The sequence below is a fragment of the Pristiophorus japonicus genome, chromosome 13 (genome assembly GCF_044704955.1).
Source record: "Pristiophorus japonicus isolate sPriJap1 chromosome 13, sPriJap1.hap1, whole genome shotgun sequence".
Classification (NCBI taxonomy): domain Eukaryota; kingdom Metazoa; phylum Chordata; class Chondrichthyes; family Pristiophoridae; genus Pristiophorus; species Pristiophorus japonicus.
In genome coordinates this window covers 112,258,057-112,279,057 of record NC_091989.1, presented here as the reverse complement: position 1 = coordinate 112,279,057, position 21,001 = coordinate 112,258,057, and positions in this window count along the sequence as shown.

Here is a 21,001-nt window from a genome sequence, read left to right as displayed (position 1 = left end):
ACCGATCTGAGGCAGGGTAGCGCTACCGATGCCTCTGCTCACCGGGGATCGTTTACTCTGTGGCTTGTCTACTTCTGTCAGCTGTGGAGACACTTTATGATACATTGTTCTGGTCCCGGGGACGCAGGCTACAGCATTGGGTAGCCTGCTGGACCTGTATACAACTGTTCGGTGTTCACCCGCTACATTGCCTGATTGCAATTTGCACCCGACATCGCTCAACAACATTTTGTTCATTGCAGCTGGACTTTTACATTGGTTACCAATTTCAAGCAGTTCATTCAAAAATGGCGGGTTGCTGGCTTCCTTTAAAATGGCCTTACTACTTTTACCCCAATCACCTTCCTTGCGTGGAACCACATATCATTGCTCCATTAGCGCTGCACCTTGTGGTTTTGACACAATCCTTTCCCTGTCCATGATGTCGACTGTCGCGATCTTCTTTCCCAGGGATTCTGCCACTGAAGCTGGAAAGGCGCCCTCGGATCCAATCTTACTCCTCAGGAGTCCTGCCACTGAAACTGGGAAGGTGCGTTCGGGTCGTCTCAGCAGGATCATCGCCACGCAGTCGTGATGAGCGGTCTGTGCCTCGGGGGCTGCGCGGATCTGCTCTCCGGTGTCTAGTCCAACTGAAGGTGGGGGCTTGCTCTGCCTCTGAGCATGGGGGACATCGATCGCTGGAGGGATGAAGTCTTCCCAGTTCCAATTAATCTTCCCATGAATCCATCTTCTTCCAAGTAGCGTTGGTCCATCACCTGAAACAATCCACAATGGTAAATTGTGCACCATGCCATCATGGGATACATTTACATCCGCACGACCAAAAACTGATATCAGTTCTTTGGTGTAGGTGCGCAGTTTTGCCTGAAACAGCTTGGGTCATTCAGCTTGATCATTCCATAGCCTCTCAAAGGCTTCCTCGCTCATTATTGACTGATTCTCCCCCGTGTCCACTTCCATGAAGAATGAAACACCATTTATCTCGACTTCCATTGTCACCGTAGGACAATCTGTGGTGCAGGTATATACTCCATACACTTCGTCCTGGGACTGAGCTGCCTCTCTAACCATCTCCTCGTAATCCGCGCTGGATTCACAGCCATCTGCTGACTCCTCTTCCACGTGGTGAGTCACAGCACTTTTGCACATTCGCTGGAGGTGGTCTTTTGTGCTGCAGCCTTTGCACACATAGTCTCTGAACCGACACTGATGAGCCCTGTGATTACCTCTGCAATGGCAGCATGGTGCTACTCGACTTACGTTTGCACCCCTCGGCGGACTCTGAGTTAAAGGACTCGGGGGCCTGTACGCTCTGCCCTGGGCAGATTCACGTTCAACAGTTCTGCCTGTGAAAGGCACCATTGTATTTACAGTATTTTCCGGATTTGAGTCCTGAGAGTGAGTCATCATCTGCTTGGAGCTGCAGCGTGAGTTCATGAACGCCTGACTGATGCTGATGGCCTTCTGCAGAGTGACAGTGGTTTCGGCAGACAGTAGTCTGTGAAGAAGGGCCTCATGACCGATGCCAATGACAAAGATGTCCCGCAACACATCGGCGAGGGATGCGCCGAATTCACACGGTCCTGCCAGCCTCCTGAGGTTGGCAGCGTACTTCGCGATTTCCTGGCCCTCGGGGCGGCGGTGTGTATAAAATCGATGCCTGGCCGTGAGAATGCTCTCCTTTCATTTGAGTTGGTCCCGAATGAGCACTTTCTGCTCCTCATATGACTTGGTCATTGTTTTCTCTGGTGCAAGCAAGCTGACGAGGCTGTAGACCGCGAGCCCACAACTGGTCAACAGGATAGCTCTGCGCTTATCTGCCAGCGTGGCCGGATCATCGCCTATCAGGTCGTTTGCTACGAAATATTGGTCGAGCCGCTCTGTAACGGCTTCCCAATCTTCACCCTCTGAGAACTTTTCTAATGCATCAACATTAGTCATTTTTGCGTGAAAGTTTGTAATCTCGTTGCCAGTTGTTATGTCTTTAATACTCTTATAAATGACTCCACAAGGTCTAGTATTGTACTTGAGCTGTTGTGACCTTAGTCCCATTTATCGTAACGCCAGAGTAAGGCACAATCATGCTGGCCAGCCTTTTATACTGTGTCTTGTACACCTATACAGGTGACCCTCACATATCCCACCCCACTGCCCTCTGGTGGCACATCTTATGGAACTATACAGTTAGTATACATGATCTACATACATGACAACTGGCACATGAAGGAGCTTCATAATCAGGTCTGGTCGCCCTTGACAGTCAACAGAAAGACTGTTTGCTCTGCCATATACGCTGCACTAAGATGAGGATCACCTCAGTCTTCGAGCCCAGCCGCCCACTGCTCAACCCCATCTTACTCAGGGAGCACCACATAGAAGTATTAGGGCTGGATTTTCGGCTTTTCTGTTTTTGAGGCGATAATGGCGGCGGGGCAGGAAAGTTAACGGCCGGGAATAGTTTGCACTTTAGTATTTAAGTTTGGGCATCTGGGCCGTGCGTCAGGGGGCACAGCGCTAAGGGAGGCGTTGTACACCTCTCTTGGCACAAGGAAGGGAATCTCCCCGAGCTAAAGAGCCGGGCCGTGAGTGCTCTGCGAGAGGCTTGGGGGAGGAAGGGTTGGGGGGGGTGGGTGGGGGGCCTGGGGGAAACCTAAAAGAAAACACAAAAACATTCCTAAAACATTGCGCAACACAAATCGCATAAAAATATAAAATAAAAAACACTCGCACTTACTTTTGGAGTACTTTACCCACCTCTCTACTGTCGGGATCGCTGGACCGCTCTGATTTCCCAGGTGGTCATTACGGGCGCACTTCCGGCGGATGGGGTGAGCAAGACTCGAAACTCTCGCCGGTGTCACAACCAGGGGCGTTGCACACCCGGCGCAGCTCTTCCCGGCGGTGCTGCTCAGCGTCACCGCTCAACCCGACCAGAGGATCGCGACGGGGCACTGCAGACCTCACCGCCACCTTTCCCACTGCTCCGGGGCAAAATCTGGAGCGCAAAGCACCGGAAAATCCAGCCCAGCGACTAGGAGCTCGAGAAAGTAAGTTTGCGGCACAGAATAGACACAGGCCTAGAAATTGGTCCGCACAGCGCCATGTTTTTCAGTCGCTGCTCGGACTATTATGGCCCATATATGGCGGGAAGAATGTGTGTGTATATTTACGGCCGGAATTGCCCCACCCACCATATTGGGTAAGTTCAAACAAGAGGAATTCTTACCCATGACTGAAACATGGAATGGTCGCCGGCAAGTGGGAAAGATCGGGAGTTGTTGGGAGGGATGGGAGTCTGGCAATGAGGAGAGAGGAAAAGATCGGGGGTTGGTGGTGGGAGGTCGGCAGATTGTGGGGCAGGATGTTCAGGAGCAAGGGCTGGGGGCAGCGGTCAGTCGATCGAATGTAGTCACGAGGACCGGCTGCGATAAGTAGAAGGTTTTCTTGAGGGTCCGGGGGGGGGGGCAGGGAACACTCCTGTTGCTCCTGGCTCACATCTGGGGATTTGTGCCAAAATTGGGAGTGCTGTCCCACAGACTGGTCAAACAACAGGCTGACACAGTCATACTCACAGAATCATACCTTTCAGGCAATGTCCCAGATTCCTCCATCCCAATTCCTGTCTCACCGGCAGGACAGACGCAGCAGAGTTGGCGGCACAGTAGTACACAGTTGAGGGCAGGGGGGGGGATTGGCCCTGGGAGTCCTCAACATTGACTCCGGACCCCATGAAGTCTCTTGGCTTCAGGTCAAGCATGGGCAAGAAAACCGGCTGCTGATTACCAATTACTGCCCTCTCTTAGCTGATGAATCAATATGCCTCATTTTGAACACCAGATGGAAGAAGCACTGAGGGTAACAAGGGCACAGAATGTACTCTGGGTGGGGGACTTCAATGTTCAGCACAAAGAGTGGCTTATTAGCACCACTACTGATAGAGCTGGCCAGTTCCTGAAGGTGAGAGCTCTGAGACTGGGCTTGTGGCAGGTGGTGAGTGAACCAACACGTGGGAAAAACCTACTTCCCCTCCACTTCACCAATCCACCTGTCACTGATGCATCTGTCCATGACAGTAGTGGCAGGAGATGCCACCGTATAGTCCTTGTGGAGACGAAGTCCCAACTTCACACTGAAGATACCCTCCTCATCATGTTGTGTGGCATTAACACTGTGTTAAATGGGATAGATGCAGAATAGATCTAGCAGTTCAAAACTAGGCATCCTTAAGGCACTGTGGGCTATCAGCAGCAGCAGAATTATATTCCACCACAATGTTTAACCACATGGCCCAGCACATCCCTCACTCTGCCATTACCATTAAGCTAGGGGACCAACCCTGGTTCAAGGAGGACTGTAGAAGAGCATACCAGCAGCATCAACAACAAATTCTGTTTATATAGCGCCTTTAACGTAGTAAAATGTCCCAAGGCACTTCGATATTATAAGACAAAAAATTTGAGCCATATAAGGAGAAAATAGGGCAGCTGACCAAAAGCTTGGCCAAAGAGGTAGGTTTTAAGAACTATCTTAAAGGAGAAGAGAGAGATAGAGAGGAGGAGTGGTTTAGTCATGGATTTCCAGAGCCTAGCGTCTAGGCAACAGAAGGCACGGCCACCAATCGTTGAGCGATTATAATCAGGGATCCTCAAGTGGGCAGAATTAGAGGAGCGCACATATCTCGGGGGAGGTTGTGGGGCTGGATGAGATTACAGAGATAGAGAGGGGCAAGGCCATGGAGGGATTTGAAAACAAGGATGAGAATTTTGAAATCGAGACATTGCTTAACTGGGAGCTAATGTTGGTCAGTGAGCACAGGGGTGATGGGTGAACGAGACTTGGTGCGAGTTAGGACACGGCAAGCCGAGTTTTGGATCACCTCTAGTTTACATAGGGTAGAATGTGGGAGGCCAGCCAGGAGTGTGTTGAAATAGTCAAGTGTAGAGGTAACAAAGACATGGATGAGGGTTTCAGCAGCGGATGAGCTGAGAAAAGAGTTGGGATGGGTGATGTTACAGAGGTGGAAATAGGCTGTTTTAGTTATGCTGCAGATGTGTAGTTGGAAGTTCATTTCAGGGTCAAATATGACACCAAGATAGCGAACAGCCGCAGACAGATGTTAGGGAGAGGGATGGAGTCAGTGGCTAGGGAGCGGACTTTGTGGCAGGGACTGAAAACAATGGCTTTGGTCGTCTCAGCACCAGGCGTAGCTGAAAATGAGATGCCTCCCTGATGAAGCAACAACACAGGACTACATGCATGCTAAACAGCGGAAGATCAAGGCCAGCAGCAGACACCCCGCCCTCCCTGATCACTCCCATCAGCAGCAGCCCCCTCCCACCCCCGCAATCAGGGCCATCAGCAGACACCCTGCCCTCCCCCCTCCCCGATCACACCCATGAGCAGGCCATCCCCCTCCCCCTTCCTGATCACTCCCATCAGCAGCAGCCCCCTCCCACCCCCCCAATCAGGGCCATCAGCAGACCCCCCGCCCTCCCTGATCACTTCCATCAGCAGCAGCCCCCTCCCACCCCACCAATCAGGGCCATCAGCAGACACCCTGCCCTCCCCCCCTCCCCGATCACACCCATGAGCAAGCCATCCCCCTCCCCCTTCCTGATTATGGCCATCAGCAGCCCCACCCCCACCCCCTCCCACTCCCAATCACGCCCATCAGCAGGCTCCACGGCCCCCCACTCCCCCGATCATGCCCATCAGCAGCCCCTCCCACCTCTTCCTCCCCCTTCTCCCCACCATGATCATGCCCATCAGCAGGCTCCCCGCCCCCACCCACCCCACACTCACCCGATTATGGTCAACAGCAGACTCCCGGCCTCCTGCCGCTAAATCTCTGCTCCTGCCCACCAGCCAGCCAGTTAATCCGGCCGGCTGTCAGGCGGGAGTCTGCACAGAATTATTGAAATGTGGCCCTGCCGTCAGGATCGGCGCCCCTGTCGCCACCTTTTCATTCAATAAAATCCTGATTCTGCACCAAGTGTCGTAACCATTTCTGGATCAATAATACACTCCTGTAGGTAGATGTTTTGCCGGTACACAGCTAAATTGCCGTGGTATATGGAAGGAGATGGGATGGAAATACAGAGCTCAGATGATGTGAGCAAGTTTGAAAATTTAAGGGCTTGTTCACTTGAAACCCATGAATTAAAGACTGGTTTTAGCTGAAGTAAGCAGGAGCCCCTCTAAAAATACTGTACAAACAGCACGTTGCACATAAAGAGTGAATAATAGCAACATTAAACACCAAACTTAATAACAATTCTAAACACTGACAGTGTCGAATCCATATTATTGCAGATTTGGATGGAGTAGATTATCTCTGTTACCTGGAATGAGGTCTTGTTCATGAACTGAGTGACAACGGCTTTAGGAGATGTGCGCAACTGATATGCCAATGTAACGTGAACAGCAGCAATCATCGGCTGGTCATCAGGGTCCACCTGTACAACAATTATAACACTATTTTTAATGCTTTTGATTGCATTTGGCTGAACAACCCACCTACAATGAAATACAGCTTTTTATAATTCCATGGTGACAACTGAAGGAGGCAGACAGTGAACTTTAAAGCATTCGACAAATTGTAACTGAAAGGTACGTTACTAATGAAAGAAAGGACTTGCATTTCTATAGCATCTTTCAGAGGATCATTAATTATGGAGTGCAGGCTGTCACTGGGAGTCCCAACACCCAAAGGGAGCAGTCACTGCCAGGCTGGAATATCCGGGCAGCTCTGCGGTGGGACAACTGATGCACCACGTGAACAGGAGGAGACCACTTCAAGGAGCGGGGAGGGGGAGGGCAGGTGGGGGAAGGAGTCCTGAAGATGGGGGAGGAATTTTTTTTGGCTTTCAGTTTGTGCCTGGCACAGGGGCCTGAGGGGAGTGAATTGTGCCTGTTGCTGGGCCCCCTAGCTCCAAGTGAGGACAATGGGCCTTCTGCCCCTGCCCTAGGGAGCGCCAAAACATTTTCCTGATAGTCCTTGGGATAGTCGAGGAGCAGCGGTGGAAGACAGGGGAGTCGGACAGATTGCTCGGTCCCACCTCATGTGATGGGTGGTGAAGAGGCAGCTGGCGGCTTTCCCAGCTGGGACCTGGGGAGGTAAATTGAGGTCAGGCTGGGAATGTGGTGGGAGGCCTTGCTGCCGATTTTCCTGCCTTTTCCCCAGCCGCGCTGCCTGATTTGGGGTAGGATAGTGGAGGAAAATCCAACCCATTGTGTCTTTACCAACTGAGGCATCTCAGAAGAATATATTCTCTTTGTACCATACACCAAGAAATAATCAGGCAAAGGTAATGAGGTAAAACTGGTGTTGAACGGTCTTCTTCTGCGGATTGAATCAATGTAGCTAGAAACAAAATGCAGCTGAATTGCTCATTAGTTTGTTGTTGTGAAATGTGGGTTTCCAACGTTCGTCCTTTGAATGTTCTTTTGATTAGAATGTGGTATCATGTCAATTTCATGTGGGATGAAAATATTGAATAGAAATTACATTAATATATATCATAGAAAGGACACACATCAAGGCACTGAGTGCTGTGGCACCAAGACTTTTTATAAAACCTTCTCTCAATATGTACATCAGACATCAAGTCAGCCATACAAAGCAGATTCTCTTCCGGTCCTACCACAATCCCCGTGACCGCTGAGACATTCACCACTTTCACCAGCCCATTGACAATTTCCAAACCAGTTCTCAGGATAGAAAAACACAGATGTACACTTTGCAAAGTAACATGCAACTTACATGACCATAACCAAGAGTGGCTCGGTAGTACCTTCACTGACCAAGCAGGCCGAATCGTGAAGGACATAGCTGCCAGACTGAGCCTGTGTCAGATGGAACCAACACGAGGGTGTGTCCATGACCTCAGCAATCTATCTGTCACAGACACGTCAGTCCACAATTGCACAGCAAAGTCCCACAAACAGCAATGTGCTAATGACCAGACAATTTTTTTCATGATGTTAGTTGAATACTGGCCATGGCACCAGCGAGAACTCCACTGCTCTTCTTTGAGATAGTGCCATGGGATCTTTTACATTCACCTGAGAGGGCAGATGGAGCCTCAGTTTTATTTCTCATCTGAAAGACTGCACTCTGTCAGTACTGCACCGGAGTATAAACCTAGATTTTGTGCTCAAGTTCTTGGAGTGGGAATTGAATCCACAGACTCCTTTCTCAGGCAAGAGTGTTATTCCTGAGCCATGGCTGACATCTCAATCACTATCAAAAGAGGAGGCCAACCCTGGTTCAATGCAGAGTGACAGGATTGCTAGGAGCAAGAGCTGGCATATCTTAGAGTGAGATATGAAGCTGATGACGCGACTATACAGGATTATAGACAGTTAAGCAGTCCCACAATTAACTGACCAGAGCAAAGGGATGTAGCCCAAACACATCCAGCTGAAAATGGCAGTGGGCAAGTTCCTGAGGATTGAGAATTGGTCAATGGACAGAAATCAGAGAGTAAGAATAAATAGGCCATTTTCAGGTTGGCCGTCCCGACCCGACCTGGGTGGGAACAGCAGGAGGAGCAGCAGCCAGCAACACTGGGAATAAAAATCCAGTGCCCCTGGACACAGAGCAGCCATCCCGACCCGAGTGGTGTTAATTATGGAAGAACTCCACAAGACTGAGAACTGTGAGCTAAAACTGATGTGACCTTAGTCTCTTTAATACAACTCCAGAGTGCCCAAGCAGCATGGCAGATAACCATTTATACTCCCTTGCACAAGGTGTGCAGGTGACCCTTGGGCCTCCAAAAGTTGCGCCCTCTGGTGGCAAGTCTTTCACAGTTACAATGTTTACATACATAACATCACTTCCCCCCTAAAGTCTTTGATACAAATTATTTATAAGTTGAGACGATCCGGGGCCCTATGCTCCCTGGTTGATCGTCTGAGTTCAAATTCTGGCATGGATGATTTGGTCGGACCATTGCTGCACTCTGGCACGGCTGGTCTGACAGGACTGTTGGGAGTGGTGGGTTCATCCTCTTGGTTGACAGTGATGTCGATTGCTGGTTGGGTGTGTGTTGGTGGATCGATGATGGTGATGTCCTCTTCAGGTTGTTCCTGGTTATCGGTGAACCGCAGATTGGTTCTGATTCAAATGCTTTCTGCACGTTTGTCCATTCAATAGTTTGACTATAAACACTCTTTTCCTCTCCTTGGCCAAGACAGTGCCAGTGACCTATTTAGGACCATGACCGTAATTAAGGACGAACACAGGGTCGTTAACATCAATGTCACGCGATACAGCCACGCGATCGTGGTACATGTTTTGCCGGTGACGCCGGGTTTCCACATGATCATTTAGATCCGGGTGGACTAGGGACAGCCTGGTTTTGAGTGCTCTCTTCATTAACAATTCTGCAGGGGGAATCCCAATGAGCAAGCGGGGTCGCGTCCGGTAACTGAGCAAAACCCGAGATAAGCGGGTCTGCAAGGAGCCTTCCTTCATGCACTTCAAGCTCTGCTTGATAGCTTGGACTGCCCGTTCTGCTTGACCGTTGGATGTGGGCTTAAACGGGGCAGACCTGACATGCTTGATGCCATTGCGAGTCATAAACTCGTTGAATTCCGAGCTGGTGAAACACGGTCCATTGTCACTGACAAGGACTTCGGACAAGCCATAGGTGGCGAACATAGCCCGGAGGCTTTCAATGGTGGCAGTGGATGTGCTGGATGACATGCTTATGCATTCAATTCATTTAGAGTAAGCATCCACGACAACTAAAAACATCTTTCCGACAAAGGGGCCAGCAAAATCAACGTGGATCCTGGACCACGGTTTGGAGGGCCATGATCACAGACACAATGGAGCCTCCCTTGGTGCATTGCTCAATTGCGAGCATGTGTTGCACTGGTCAAGTCTAAGTCCGAGTCAATGCTGGGCCACCAAACATGTGACCTAGCTATAGCCTTCATCATGACTATGCCTGGATGGGTATTGTGTGGGTCGCATACAAACGTTTCCCTGCCTTTTTTTGGCAAAACCACGTGATTACCCCATAAGAGACAATCCGACTGGATGGACATTTCATCTTTGCGTCGGTGAAATGGCTTAATTTCATCTTGCATTTCCCCGGGAATGTCCAACCAGCTCCCATTGAGGATGCAACCTTTTACAAGTGATAGCACAGGATTCTGGCTGGTCCAGGTCCTGCTCTGGCGAGCAGTGACAGGTGACCCCTCGCTCTTAAAAGCATCCATAACCAGAAGCAAGTCTGCGGGCTGCGCCATTTCCACCCCGGTAATGGGCAATGGTAGCTGACTGAGGGCATCAGCACAGTTCGCCATGCCTGGTCTAAGGCAGCTAACATCGTCATAGGCGGACAATATTAGTGCCTATCTTTGGATGCAGGATGAAGCATTGGTGTTTGTCTCTTTGCTTTCTGAAAACAGCGAAATGAGCGGTTTCTGGTCGGTTTCAAGCTCAAACCGGTCCAAATAGGTATTGGTGCATTTTCTTAACCCCATATACACATGCTAACTCCTCTTTCCCAACCATACTGTAGGCTCTTTCAGACTTAGACAGACTTCTATATGCGTATGCAACTGGTTGAAGTCTGCCCGATACATTGGTTTGCTGTAACACATAGCGGGCCCCCTACGAAGATGCATCACAAGCTAGCACTAATCGTTTACATGGGTCATATAGTACAAGTAACTTATTAGAACAGAGTAGGTTTCTACTTATCCAAGGCTGTCTCTTGAGATTTATCCCATACCCAGTCGTCACCATGTGCAACGGTTCCAGCAAAGTGCTTAACCCAGGTAGAAAGTTACCAAAATATTTGAGGAGTCCCAGGAACGAATGCAGCTCCATCACATTCTGTGGTCTGGGTGCATTCTTGATGGTCTCTGTCTTTGAGTCCGTGGGTCTGATGCCGTCTGCCGCAATCTTTCTGCCCAAAAAGCCAGGAAAACACACGACTTAGAACCTCTTCCAGGTTGAGCAGGTGTTTAGTGGTGTCACGACCGGTGATCAGGATGTCGTCTTGAAACACAACGGTGCGCGGAACCAATTTCAGAAGACTCTCCATGTTCCTCTGGAAGCCGAGCGAATCCCAAAAGAGCACCTGTGGTATATAAACAGTCCTTTGTGCATGTTGATGCATGTCAATCTTTTCGAAGGTTCAGCCAGCTCCTATGTCATGTAGGTGGAGGTTAGGTCCAACTTGGTGAACGACTTCCCACTTGCTAACATTGCAAAGAGGCCATCCGCCTTCGGTAGCGGGTACTTGTCCCGTAACGAGACTCTGTTGATCGTTACCTTGTAGTCTCCGCAGATTCTGACTCACAGTGTTCAGTCTGACTCTTTCTCCATACACAACAACTGACGATGAGATACAGATAGCGAACCCAAACATGCAAAGAACAGTAGGCATTCTGAAGAAATTTTCGGAGGGAGGTGATTGGGAAACTTTTGTGGAGCGACTCAACCAATACTTCGTGGCCAATGAGCGAGATGGGGAAGAGAGCGCTGCCAAACGTAGAAGCGATCCTCCTCACCATCTGTGGTGCACCAACGTATGGCCTCATGAAGAATCTGCTCACTCCAGCGAAATCCACAGAGAAATCGTACGACAATTTGTACACACTGGTCCGCGAGCATTTGAACCCGAAGGAAAACGTTCTGATGGCGAGGTACCGGTTCTACACGGACAAAAGGTCTGAAGGCCAGGAAGTAGCAAGTTATGTCACCGAGCTGAGACGATTTGCAGGATATTGCGAATTTGAAGGACATGCTCAGAGACTTTTTCATACTTGGCATTGGCCACGAAACCATACTTCGCAAGCTTTTGACTGTAGAGACCCCAACCTTGAGTAAGGCCATAGTGATAGTCCAGGCGTTCACTGCCACCAGTGACAATACGAAGCAAATCTTTCAGCACACAAGTTCTGCTACAAGTTCTGTGAACAAAGTAATGTTGTTTTCGAATCGAAACATGCATGGCAGGTCACACATACCTGCAGCTACATGTTCGCAGATGTATCAGGGTGATGAATGCATGGCCACGAACACCTTGTTGGCGCTGCAGGGGTGACCATCGTTTCCATTCATTCTGATTCAAAGGATTGCAAGGGCTGTGGAACAATGGGACACCTCCAACGAGTGTGCAGATGAGCTGCTAAGCCTGTTAATCCTGCAAACCACCACGTTGCAGAGGAGGACAGATGCACGGAGGATCACGATGAACCAGAGCCTCAGATAGAGGAGGCAGAGGTACATGGGGTGCACACACTCACCACAAATTGTCCCCCGATAATGCTGAATGTTGAACTAAATGGACTCCCGGTGTCAATGGAGCTGGACATGGGCGCGAGCCAGTCCATCATTGGCAAAAGGACTTTCGAAAGTTTGTGGTGCAACAAGACCTCAAGGCCAGTCTTCACTCCATTTCGCACGAGACTAAGAACTTACACTAAAGAACTGATTCCTGTAATCGGCAGTGCTACCGTAAAGGTCTCCTACGATGGAGCGGTGCACAAGCTACCACTCTGGGTGGTACCAGGCGATGGTCCCATGCTGCTCGGCAGAAACTGGCTGGGAAAAATACGCTGGAACTGGGACGATGTCCGAGCGCTATCGCCCGCTGACGACACTTCGTGTGCCCAAGTCTTAAACAAATTTCCTTCGCTGTTTGAACCAGGCATCGGGAAATTCCAAAGAGCAAAAGTGCAGATCCACCTAATTCCGGGGGCACGACCCATCCATCACAAGGCGAGAACAGAACCGTACATGATGAGAGAAAGGGTAGAAATTGAGCTAGCCGGCTGCAACGAGAGGGCATCGTTTCACCAATCGAGTTCAGCGAGTGGGCCAGTCCTATTGTCCCAGTGCTCAAGGGAGACGGCAATGTCTGAATCTGTGGTGATTACAAAGTAACTATCAATCGTTTCTCCCTGTAGGATCAATACCCACTACCAAAAGCCGACGACCTCTTTGCAACACTGGCGGGAGGAAAATCGTTCACGAAGCTGGATCTGACTTCAGCCTTCATGACGCAGGAACTGGAGGAATCATTGAAGGGCCTCACCTGCATCAACACGCACAAAGGTCTTTTTGTTTATAACAGATGCCCGTTTGAAATCCAACAAGCAGCGGCGATATTCCAGAGAAACATGGAAAGTTTACTGAAGTCGGTCCCGCACACCGTGGTCTTCCAGGACGACATCTTGGTCACAGGTCGGAACACAGTCGAGCACCTGCAGACCCTGGAGGAGGTTCTTAGTCGACTCAACCGCGTGGGGCTCAGGTTAAAACGCTCAAAGTGCTTTTTCCTGGCGCCTGAAGTGGCGTTCTTGGGAAGAAGGATTACGGCAGATGGCAACAGGCCCACTAACGCGAAGATGGAGGCAATCGAGAACGCACCAAGGCCACAGAACGTGACGGAGCTGCGGTTGTTTCTGGGACTCTTGAACTACTTTGGTAACTTCTTACCAGGTCTCAGCACCCTGCTAGAACCACTATATGTCTTACTATGAAAAGGGGACGAAGGGGTTTGGGGCAAAAGCCAAGAAAATGCCTATGTAAAAGCGAGAAAATTGTTAGGCTCAAACAAATTGCTTGTGTTGTATGATCCATGTAAGCGTTTGGTACTAGCATGTGATGCGTCGTCATATGGCATCGGGTGTGCATTGCAACAAGCTAATGATTTTGGGAAACTGCAACCGGTTGCTTATGCATCCAGGAGTCTAAGGTTGAGAGAGCCTACAGCATGATTGAAAAAGAAGCATTAGCTTGTGTCTATGGGGTAAAGAAAATGCATCAATACCCGTTTGGACGAAAATTCGAATTGGAAACTGACCATAAGCCACTTATATCTCTGTTTTCCGAGAGTAAAGGGATAAATACCAACGCATCGACCCACATCGAGAGATGGGCGTTCACGTTGTCCGCATACAACTACGCCATCCGCCACAGGCCAGGCACAGAAAACTGTGCCAATGCTCTCAGTAGGCTGCCATTGCCCACCACGCGGGGTGGAAATGGCGCAGCCCGCAGATCTAGCCATGGTTATGGAAGCATTTGAGAGTGAGCAATCACCCGTCACTGCCCGGCAGATCAAAACCTGGACAACCCAGGACCCCATAGCATCTCTAGTCAAAAGCTGTGTACTTCACGGGAGCTCGTCCAGTATCCCAGTGGAAACACAGGAAGAGATAAAGCCGTTCCGGCAGCGCAAAGTTGAAATGTCTATACAGGCAGACTGCCTTCTGTGGGGTAATCGAGTAGTGGTCCACAAGAAGGGCAGAGACACCTTCATCAATGACCTCCACAGGACCCACCCAGGTATTGTAATGATGAAAGCGACAGCCAGATCCCACGTGTGGTGGCCCGGTCTCGATGCGGACATAGATTCCTGCGTTCACAGATGTAATACATGCTCACAGTTAAGCAATGTACCCAGGGAGGCGCTGCTAAGTTTATAGTCTTGGCCCTCCAAACCGTGGTCTAGGGTACACGTCGACTATGCCAGCCCGTTCTTGGGTAAAATGTTCCTTGTGGTTGTTGATGTGTACTCCAAGTGGATTGAATGTGAGATAATGTCGGCTAGCATGTCCGCTGCCACCACTGAAAGCCTGCGGGCCATGTTTGCCAGACACGGCTTACCCGATGTCCTGGTGAGCGACAACGGGCCATATTTTACCAGTACTGAGTTCAAAGAATTCATGACCCATAATGGGATCAAACATGTCACATCTGCCCCGTTTAAACCAGCATCCAATGGTCAGGCAGAGAGAGCAGTGCAAACCATCAAGCAAGGCATGAAGAGGGCAACTGAAGGCTCACTGCAGACTCGCCTATCCCGAGTCCTGCTTAGCTACTGCATGAGACCACACTCACTCACTGGGATCCCACCTGCTGAACTGCTCATGAAAAGAGCACTTAAGACCAGGCTCTCATTAGTTCACCCTGAACTACATGAACAGGTAGAGAGCAGGCAGCTTCAAAGTGCATACCATTATAGTGCAAATGTGTCACGCGAGATTGAAGTCAATGATCCTATATTTGTATTAAGTTATGGACAAGGCCCCAAGTGGCTTCCCGGCACTGTCATGGCCAAAGAGAGGAGCAGGGTGTTTCGGGTCAAACTTTCAAATGGACTCATTCGCCGGAAACACTTGGACCAAATCAAACTCAGATTCACGGACTATCCTGAGCAACCCACCTTGGACCCTACCTTTTTTGATTCCACAAAACACATACCAGTGGCAACCGACACCACGGTTGACCATGAAGCAGAACCCATCATCCACAGCAGCCCTGCAGGGTCCAACACACCAGCCAGCCCAGCAAGGCCAGCTGCACAGCAGCCCAGCGAGGGCCCAACAAATGATTCAACAACACCAGCTTTCAACCGAGACGATCAACCAGGGCAAGAAGGGCCCCAGATCGACTCACATTGTAAATAGTTACACTATTGACTTTGGGGGGGAATGTTGTTATCTATGTGGACTTGTATTTACTCTGTACAGCCACCAGAGGGCTCTTTCCCCAGAGTCCCAAGGGAGCCCATAATCCCTTGGGAGCACAGGTATTTAAGAAGGCTTCACAGGTTGGAGAGGCACTCTGGAGTTCTGCAATAAAAGACTAAGGTCGCATTTTACTTTGAGCACACAGTGTTCAGTCTGACTCTTTCTCCATACACAACAGTTGTGAAGGTGTGTACCCCTTACATTCCTTCCTTGAGTTGAGTTGCCTCTCTTGTTTGTGCTGCGTGATCCGCGCTGGATTGATCATCCTCTGCCGACTCTGCCATGTAGTGAGTCGCAGCACTCTTGCACATTTGCAGCCTTTGCACACATAGTGCTTGAATCGACATTGATGGGCTTGATGATTACCCCCGCAGCGCCAACATGGTGCGAATGCATTTGCATTCACGCCCGATGGCGGACTCTTAGTCACCTAAGGTCTTGCAGCTGCAGACGTGTAGGCCCTACCATATGCAGTTCTGCCTGCTAGCGACGTTATTTTGTGCACAGTACTTGCCAGCGAGCTTCGATGCTGGGAAGATATCTGTCTGATATTATCACTCATGGATATGAATGCCTGGGCTATCGAGATGGCCTTGCTCAGTTCTAGGGATTTGGCGGTCAACAGCTTGCGAAGAATGACCTCATGGCCGATGCCAAGCACAAAAAAGTCCCGCAGCATTTCCCCCAAAAATCCAACAAATTCTCAAGTTCCCACAAGGCGTCTCAGGTCGGCGAAATAACTCGCCACATCCTGGCCCTCAGAGTGGTGGTACATATAGAAGCAATACCTGGCCATTAATTCGCTCTCCTTCGGCTTGAGGTGGATCCGAACCAGCGTACACTACTCTGTATATGTCTTCTCCGCTGGTTTCTCCGATGCTAGCGGATTCTTGATGAGCCTGTATATTGTGGACCCACACACGGTGAGGAGAATCGCCCTGCACTTGATCACTTTATCGTCCCCATCCAGCACATTGGCCATGAAGTACTGGTCGAGACACTCAACAAAGGCCTCCCAATCATCACCCTCTACAAATCTCTCTAAAATACCAATGGCAGCCATGACCGTGTGAAAGTTCATAATCTGTTACTCGTCGCCAATTGTTAAGTATGGAAGAATTCCACAAGACTGAGTACTGTGAGCTAAAGCTGATGTGACCTTAGTCTCTTTACTACAACTCCAGAGTGCCTAAGCAGCATGGCAGACAATCTTTTATACTCCCTTGCACGAGATGTGCAGGTGACCCTTGGACATCCAACAGTTGCGCTCTCTAGTGGCACGTCTTACACAGTTACAATGATTACATACATAACAGGTGGGAACAGCAAGAGGAGCAGCAGCCAGCAACACTGGGGAGCAGCGTGAGCCGTTCCCAGAGGACGACAAAACAAAGAGGGCGACGACATCGACGTCACTGGAGTCTAGGGATCGGATTGGTGGAGAGTTGTGGAGCAAGGCAGAGCCCAGCAGAGGGGTCGGGTCCCAGGAGGAGTCAGAGGTCGGGGCCAGGAGTCGGATGTCGGAGGTCGGGCCCAGGAGGAGTTGTAGCTCGGAGCCAGAAGAAGTCGCAGGTCGGTTGTCGGGGCCAGGAGGTGTCGGAGGTCGAGCCCAGCAGGAGTCAGAGATCGGGCCCAGGAGGAGTCGGATGTCAGCGATCAGAGCCAAGAGGAGTCAGAGGTCGGGCCCAGCAGGAATCGGAAGTTGGGGCCAGGAGAGGTCGGAGGTCGGGCCCAGGAGGAGTCAGAGGTCAGGCCCAGAGGGGCCGGACGTCGGACCAAGGAGGAGTCAGAAGTCAGGCCCAGGAGGAGTCAGTGGTCATAAGAACATAAGAACATAAGAACATAAGAATTAGGAACAGGAGTAGGCCATCTAGCCCCTCGAGCCTGCTCTGCCATTCAATAAGATCATGGCTGATCTGGTCGTGGACACAGCTCCACTTACCCGCCCTCTCCCCGTAACCCTTAATTCCCTTATTGCTTAAAAATCTATTTATCTTTGACTTGAAAACATTCAATGAGCCAGCTTCAACTGCTTCCTTGGGCAGAGAATTCCACAGATTCACAACCCTCTGGGAGAAGAAATTTCTTCTCAACTCGGTTTTAAATTGGCTCCTCCGTATTTTGAGGCTGTGCCCCCTAGTTCTAGTCTCCCCCACCAATGGAAACAACCTCTCTGCCTCTATCTTGTCTATCCCTTTCATGATTTTAAATGTTTCTATAAGATCACCCCTCATCCTTCTGAACTCCAAGGAGTAAAGACCCAGTCTACTCAATCTATCATCATAAGGTAACCCCCTCATTTCTCGAATCAGCCTAGTGAATCGTCTCTGTACCCCTTCCTAAGTAAGGTGACCAAAACTGCACGCAGTACTCCAGGTGCGGCCTTACCAATACCTTATACAGTTGCAGCAACACCTCCCTGCTTTTGTACTCCATCCCTTTCGCAATGAAGGTCAACATTCCATTTGCCTTCCTGATTACCTGCTGCACCTACAAACTAACCTTTTGGGATTCATGCACAAGGACCCCCAGGTCCCTCTGCACCACAGCATCTTGTAATTTCTCCCCATTCAAATAATATTCCCTTTTACTGTTTTTTGTCGGGCCCAGAGCGGGAGAGGAGGTCTGGACTCAGCGCGGAGGTCGGGACCCAGAACGGAGGTTGGAAGTCAAGACCCAGAGCGGAGTACGGAAGCCCAGGAGCAGTGAGGTCGAGGCCAAGGAGTGGCCCAGGAAAGGAACAGCATGGGCCAACAGCGCAGTGCTACGAAGACTACACTGTGAATCTCAAGGAGAGAAGTCCTGTGGAAAGGAGGAAGGAGGACAGTAGGAGTATGCGTGTGGGTCTGAACTAGGCCCGTACAGCAGAGCCTGGTCTTGAGTAGCCTTGGATTCTCCTGCCACTGGACCAAGCAAGACCTTGCTCTGTCAAGCCCGTGTGGTAGCTGGTGTGCAACGGCCACCCCATGTTAAGAGAATTCATGCACAGGCATCGTGCACACTAAGATGAAGTTCGGGATCTGGAACGTCAGGACCCTCATGGACAACCCCAACACCAACAGACCGGAACGCCGCACCACTATCATTGCTCAGGAACTTGGTGCTTCGAAATTGACATCGCTGCCCTAAGCGAGACCGGGCGGGAAGGGGAAGGCCAGCTCAAAGAATAAGGTGGTGGTTACACCTTCTTCAGGAAGGGCAAATCAGAAGTAGAACGCCGCCTCCATGGGGTTGGCTTCAGCATAAAAAAACGAGCTAGTGGGAATCAGAGATTCCCCCTGCGGGATCAGTGAACGCCTCATGACTCTTTGGCTCACCCTAGCCCGGAACCAGTCCACCTCGGTTTTCAACGCGTACGCCCCAACACTGGAAGCTACAGATGAGACCAAAGAGGAATTCTACTGCAGCCTTTAACAATCCCTGTCTCGAGTCCCAACGGGCGACAAGCTGATTATCCTCGGCGACTTCAACACCAGAGTCGGAAAAGACACTGACCTCTGGGGAGGTATGATTGGCAGAGAGGGGGTATGGAAAGCCAACTCCAACGGCATCCTCATCATGACGAAGTGTTTAGAACAAGGCCCCATCATAACCATCAGAAGGACAAATAAATAGCCTCATGGCAACACCCTTGCTCCAAGCACTGGCATCTGCACAACTACGTAATTGTCTGAGCGAGGGACCGCAAAGACGTGCGCATCACCTGCGCCATGACAGGAGCTGACGACTGCTGGACAGACCACCGCCTAATTGGCTCTGTCATCACTATCAGTATTGCCCCAAAACAGCGACGGCAACAGAAACAATGCCGCAGGAAAATCAGTACTGGAGCACTCAAAGATCCCACTAAGAAAGTCCTATTCAGCCAGCACCTTGCTACCAACCTGACAACTCCCAGTGACCCAGAGTACCTGGTCTGCCCTCAAGGCTTCCATAATCAGCACCTGCGAAGAGACGCTTGGACACTCGACCAGGAAACACCAAAACTGGTTCGATGAGAATCACCAGGAGATCCAGGAGCTAAAAAGCCGCAAGCGGCAGGCATTTCTGAACTTGAAACAGCAACTTGGAGCAGGAAAGCAGCTGTACAGATTGCTGAAGGTCGAGGTTCAACAAAAAAAAACAGTGACCTAAAGAACAGATGGTGGATGGAGAAAGCTCAAGAAATCCAGCAGCACGCCAACAACCATGATGTGCGAGGATTTTTCAGTGCAGTCAAGACGACCTACGGCCCAAGCACCCAAGTAAGAACGAGGAACTGAGGGAAATCCTTATTAGTCGGGAAATTGTGTTGGGGAAATTGATGGGATTGAAGGCCGATAAATCCCCAGGGCCTGATGGTCTGCATCCCAGAGTACTTAAGGAGGTGGCCTTGGAAATAGCGGATGCATTGACAGTCATTTTCCAACATTCCATTGACTCTGCATCAGTTCCTATGGAGTGGAGGGTAGCCAATGTAACCCCACTTTTTAAAAAAGGAGGGAGAGAGAAAACAGGGAATTATCGACCGGTCAGCCTGACATCGGTGGTGGGTAAAATGATGGAATCAATTATTAAGGATGTCATAGCAGCACATTTGGAAAGAGGTGATATGATAGGTCCAAGTCAGCATGGATTTGTGAAAGGGAAATCATGCTTGACATATCTTCTGGAGTTTTTTGAGGATGTTTCCAGTAGAGTGGACAAGGGAGAACCAGTTGATGTGGTGTATTTGGACTTTCAGAAGGCTTTCGACAAGGTCCCACACAAGAGATTAATGTGCAAAGTTAAAGCACATGGGATTGGGGTAGTGTGCTGACATGGATTGAGAACTGGTTGGCAGACAAGAAGCAAAGAGTAGGAGTAAATGGGTACTTTTCAGAATGGCAGGCAGTGACTAGTGGGGTACCGCAAGGTTCTGTGCTGGGGTCCCAGCTGTTTACACTGTACATTAATGATTTCGACGAGGCGATTAAATGTAGTATCTCCAAATTTGCGGGTGACACTAAGTTGGGTGGCAGTGTGAGCTGCGAGGAGGATGCTATGAGGCTGCAGAGTGATTTGGATAGGTTAGGTGAGTAGGCAAATGCATGGCAGATGAAGTATAATGTGGATAAATGTGAGGTTATCCACTTTGGTGGTAAAAACAGAGAGACAGACTATTATCTGAATGGTGACAGATTAGGAAAAGGGGAGGTGCAACGAGACCTGGGTGTCATGGTACATCAGTCATTGAAGGTTGGCATGCAGGTACAGCAGGCGGTTAAGAAAGCAAATGGCATGTTGGCCTTCATAGCGAGGGGATTGGAGTACAGGGGCAGGGAGATGTTACTACAGCTATACAAGGGGCTTGGTGAGGCCACACCTGGTGTATTGTGTACAGTTTTGGTCTCCTAACTTGAGGAAGGACATTCTTGCTATTGAGGGAGTGCAGCGAAGGTTCACCAGACTGATTCCCGGGATGGCGGGACTGACATATCAAGAAAGACTGGATCAACTGGGCTTGTATTCACTG